The 5,238-nt window shown below is 40.2% G+C and overlaps 1 long non-coding RNA gene across 1 annotated transcript; it reads right to left on the bottom strand.

Annotated features, from left to right (window-relative positions):
• Positions 1-1,596: 1,596 nt before the first annotated feature.
• LOC121650826 lies at positions 1,597-3,006 on the bottom strand. Its single transcript, XR_006012338.1, has 2 exons — positions 2,813-3,006; positions 1,597-1,948 (listed from the first exon to the last, which is right to left on the bottom strand). It is a non-coding gene; the product is annotated as an uncharacterized LOC121650826 (long non-coding RNA).
• Between the last annotated feature and the right edge of the window lie 2,232 nt (positions 3,007-5,238).

Here is a 5,238-nt window from a genome sequence, read left to right as displayed (position 1 = left end):
AGATCAGCAATTTGTTTGTGGAGGTCAGCAGAATTATCGTCCAGGTCGAGCTCAAAATTGTTCCTACCTTGTGAGCATGTTGTTTGCATGTTGGAGTAGACTCGAGTCTTTTGGATACCCAGATGGTGTTTCATACGTGTGACTTTACTTGCCTGTTTGTCTTCCTCTGTTCGTAGTTGGAGCAGGAGCTCAGCAAAATGGGGCGGATCATCCTTTTTTTGTTCCAGTTGGAGGTTTGCAATCAATGAGCTGTCCCAACAACCTCTGCAAAACTGTCGGAGTAGCTGTTTGTTGATGTCACTGGAAGTGATACCATTTCTCTTTATGACTAAGTTCATTACCGTGTGCAATCTTTGCAGGAATTCTGATGGTTTTTCGCCGCCATTTTGATTGGTGTTTAGGAAACGGGCAAATAGTTCGTCACCATCCTCTACAGTGGCATAAGCTGAATCGAGATGTTCAAGGTAGGTTTTGGGGTTTGCTTTCGGACCAAGAGCTTTTACAATGTTAGCTGCTGGAGGTGAAAGACTTTCGACGATTCTTCGCACAACTTGGGTTTCAGTGAGTGAAGGATCAGAAAGGCAGAAATCTACACTGCTGCGCCAAGTGTCATAATCAGTTTCAAAAGAAGGATGTGGGACTCTTCCGGAGAAAGGTTTCAGTTTATAGTGCGAGGTTGGTGGAGGAGCTACTTCGTTGTTTTTGACAATGTGCTCGACGATGACTCGCTGCACCTCAGGAGGGTTCAAGAGATCGGCAGAAATCTGAGGTGTGGGCTTCAAAGTTTCTGTAAGTGGACAAGTTTCGGCACTTACATGGTCGCTTCTGGGTGATTGAGGAGGCGATAGTAGGGGCAAATCGCTGGAGGGCATGGGCTCTTCTTCAGTTGAAGGCTCAGTGGTGTGACTTCCCCCACCCAATGACTCCCCAATCTTGGCTAATTCATCCATCAAAAGGTCTTTAAAAGATCGGTTGCTTCGCGCTGCTATATCTTTTAGTTCAGACAGATAAGTTACAGTAGCGGACGCACTAGTTTCAATACTGTAAGCGCTGGCTAGGTTTTGGATGTGATAAATAACTTCAGGTTTCGCTGTGCACGGCCTATCACAAGGCAAATGTTGTTTCACTAGTTCTTTAGCAGTAGCTTCATGTTGAAATTCTACAATAGCTTGGTCACTGGTTGTCAAGTCAATTTGCCTATTGACAGGTCCGAACCCTTTCAGGAACTCAAAGATTTCTTTGTCTATTTCGGTGTTAGTTAAACCACTAACTAAGATGGCATTTTGGACTTTGACATTCTCTGTTTTCACAGCTTCCATTTTTAGGACACTTAAAGTACCACAAGAAAAAAAAACAAGTCAATGTGAAGTTCCAGTTACTCTTAAGGGGGTGAACTAATGGTAGGGGGTTAACGACTCTGCAAATTACACAAAATAGCCCTCCTGGCTGGCTCGCCAAATTCTGTAGCCAAGTACAGGAAGAGATATAGTTACTTATGTGTAAGTAGGTGTTTGATGAGAATTGGGCCAATAGTTAGGTTCGTAGGAGGGCTAAGGTAAGTAGTGTAAAATGCCGAATGAAAACTGGATTCAAAGATAAAGTTGCACTCAATTGAAATTGTATTGAACACTTGGAAAAGAACAGTGCACATTCAAATGTAAGAATACAGAAATGAAATAAAAATACAATTAATACCCCAGTGTCCTATCTGAGCTCAGATACGGTAAAGTCCTGCCGGCTCAATAGTCAAGTCAAGTAAGATCCAATAGTCAAAAGTCTGAGAGAGGTGCGATTTGTCCTACCGCACAGTTGTAACAGTTTGTAGTGGGAGAACTCCAGTTCTCTCACGGCCAACTTGGAATGGCTCTGGTTCGGTTCAAGGGAAAAGGCTCGCCATCTTCCTCGTCAGGAAGAATTCCATATCCAACGATCCCACAAAAAACCTAGCCTGTAAACAACAGGGCTACTGCTTATCAAGTTCACATTTCTACATTACTATATGGCCATATGTTCAATAATGTAAGGCTATAATCCAAATAGTAATAGCACAAAACATTAACACTCATTTCCAATTCTATTTTTGTAATACAGCTTATTTATGGAATGTATATTTTAAATCCCAGCTAAATCGTTTATCAAAAGTTCACATTTTAGACAGAAATCATGAATGCACTATGAATTACAGTGAATAAAATCTCTACAATATGGTCCTTTTAACATGAATTATTGTACCATAACTTTACATATTAAACAATAATCATGTTCAATAATCATGTTCAAAACAAATAAATTTGTAAAATAAATTGATTTACAAATATATTTCAATATATCTTATTCTTTACTTAATCCAATAATGTTTTTTCTTTTTTTCCAAAATAAATCTTTAGATTATAACCAAAATAAATATTTCCACATTTAGTCTCGTTTTAAATCTTCCAAATGTGTCATAAAATGAATAAATGCGCATATTGCATAGTTTTACAGTGCACGTCAGTGTATCGGCATGTTAGAGCTATGCTGTGACAGCCTTGTTACATTACAGCCGCACTGCTAAATTATCAAGGGCAAATAAAATAGCTTTTACTGTTTTATGACTTCGAAATTAACATTAAACCCTTTTTTGGGACATAAAGGTTCAACTAACAGCACTAAAATAACACTAGCACATGACCGTAGTGCTTCTAAACAAGTGCACTCTGAGGGAAACCCCGTACATCACCTCCTATGTAAAACGTGGTTAGCTTTAGCATAGCGTTAGCATTAGCTGCTCAGTTAGCTGCTAAATAGTTTATCCCAGCCCCAGTTGACTCACCAGGTCTCTTCTAACATTCAGCTCTCAAGTTAGGGTTTGGTCCGCTTCGCCCTGCACCCGTGTTGATCGCGTCAGTTTCAAGTTCCAAAATATTCTGCAAGCGTTCGGGTCCTTTCCTCCAAGGTCCACGAGGGTGTTTGTTGTGAATATTTGGTCGATTTTCCCAAGTTTATAGGTGGTTTTTGGCAATTAGCTTTTCAGTTTGTATCAACAGCGGTCTCCCATCCAAGTCTCTCTCAGCGTCTAACGCTGTTGTGGAAAGTTCGGCGGTCAAGAGCATGGGAAGGCGGGGCTTAACTTTTTCGACCAATGAGGCTTCGTGTTTACTATTTTTGACCTACAGGTGTGTTCAATAGGGATGATTGACAACTGGCGGATTAATCTGAGTTAGATCAACAAAATAATGCAATACTGGGTCCTAAAACTAGCGGGGTTACATATATTTTTTGATAATGATGCAGTCAGGACCAGAGTTGTTTTATTCTCATATAAAAACGTCAAACAGCTGCATCAATATGGACAAAAAGGTAAATAAACAATCTTAAAAAGGGTTTTAATTCTAAATATTGTCCAGAAGCACCGAAGAAGCGACTATCAGCCCACAACCATTAACAAATAAGCTCATTAAAAAACATCCAGAAGCAGCTGACTCACTGTTAATGTTGAAGAATGAAGGTGAAAAAATAATGTTCTCGCTTTCAATAAGATGATTTATTTCAGGAAGACATAAAATAACTAAATTCAAGCTGCTGTTTTACCCAGTAAATGAGTGAACACAACCAGCGAACCAGCTGTTCTCCAGGTGGAAACACTGACGTCACTGGTTATGGCCAAGATGGCTCAAGCAGAGGGAAACTGTTGCACTGTTTATATCTGAACTATGATGCATATTCAGAGCAAGAGTGTGTGTTTCCAATGTGGGATTCAACAATCATTACTAATCCTCAAGAAACACTAGTGCTATCGTTATAACGTATAAAAACACAACAGCACCTTCTCGTTGTCATTTTGCAAGAAAACAAGTCTTTACTGCAGATGATATTCTTGCTATGCACTCTTATTATTTTTTCATGAACCTCATCTCAAGACACTGCACCACTCTACTGTCTTTCTTCATGCGTACACGATTGAAATAACTGCATACAACAGAGGACACACCCTGGATTTGGTCATAACAGATGGCCGGTCCACTGATGTGTCCTCTGCTGGGTCAGACCACTACTTTGTATTTTTTAATATCACTAGTTTTCTCGAACAGGAGGCCCCGGTGAGAATTGTGAGGGAACGATACATAACTTATGAAGTGGCTGCAAATGTTATTGCCCATTTTACCAAACTCCTGCTCCGATTTTACTTGCATCATGTGATTTTATTGTAGATTTTAACAACAAACTGGAGTCAGCCATTGACTCAGCAGCTTTGCTTAAAGCTTTATGAACTGAATCCAAAACGCCGTGGAGAAGCGAGGAAGTGGAAGAGCTGAAAAGAAGTTGCAGGAGAACAGGGAGGAAATGGAGAAAAACAAAATTAACAATTCATTATGAAATTTTACATGAGCAACTTAAAAACCTCAAACCTAAGGACAGATAACAAAAACAATCCCAAATTCATTTTTTAAAACATTGATCTCTTAATAAATGGTGATTTTAGCAAGTCCACCATGACAGCATCAGATGCTGCATGTGAGAACTTTTCAGAGCACTTCAGAAGTAAAACCAATACTATTAGAGCCGGTCCGGAACGTAATGTTAACTTACCTGGAAACTGGAGAGTTTTGTCCTTGGTGATGCGAAGGTGCTTGGTCAAGTTTACTCCCAACTAGCCCAACACAAGACTCAAATACCACGTCACTTTTAAAACATTTTATGGTTTCTTTAAGTATGAGCTTTTAAATATCGTAAATTGCTCTGTTCAGATGGGCGTTTTTCCCACAGCCTTTAAAATGGGGATGGTGATGCCTCTTCTGAACTTATGGGCTCGACACACGGGAGGCGACGTCACTCCTTCTCTATTCATTTCCTATGGAACCTACCTATTGAGGCGAAAATTGCTGCCCTCCTCCAGTCAAGCGACAGGCGACATTCGTGCATGTGAAATGCAACGCGACACGAGAAAATATAAAAAATGTTACATTTTTGTCGCTATCGCCCGGCACTACAGCCAACCAGCGAGGGGCTTCATGGACTGACCAATGAGAGCAGGCTAGACAGCGCAGTCTGCAAACACTTTGAACATAGAAGAATAGATGATTTGAGCTCAATAACAGGCAGCCACGTGGCGCCAGAGTGAATTTGTCCAAACTTAGGTTCTGGATTTATCTCGATCAGCCTTGACGTCCATCAAATGATGATTTCACGATGCTGTTTCCTATTTTGTAAACTTGGATGAACTCAGAGTTGTCTTTCTTTTATACAGTAAACAGCAAG

The sequence above is a fragment of the Melanotaenia boesemani genome, chromosome 12 (genome assembly GCF_017639745.1).
Source record: "Melanotaenia boesemani isolate fMelBoe1 chromosome 12, fMelBoe1.pri, whole genome shotgun sequence".
Classification (NCBI taxonomy): Eukaryota; Metazoa; Chordata; class Actinopteri; order Atheriniformes; family Melanotaeniidae; genus Melanotaenia; species Melanotaenia boesemani.
This window is presented reverse-complemented; position numbering and strand designations above follow the sequence as displayed.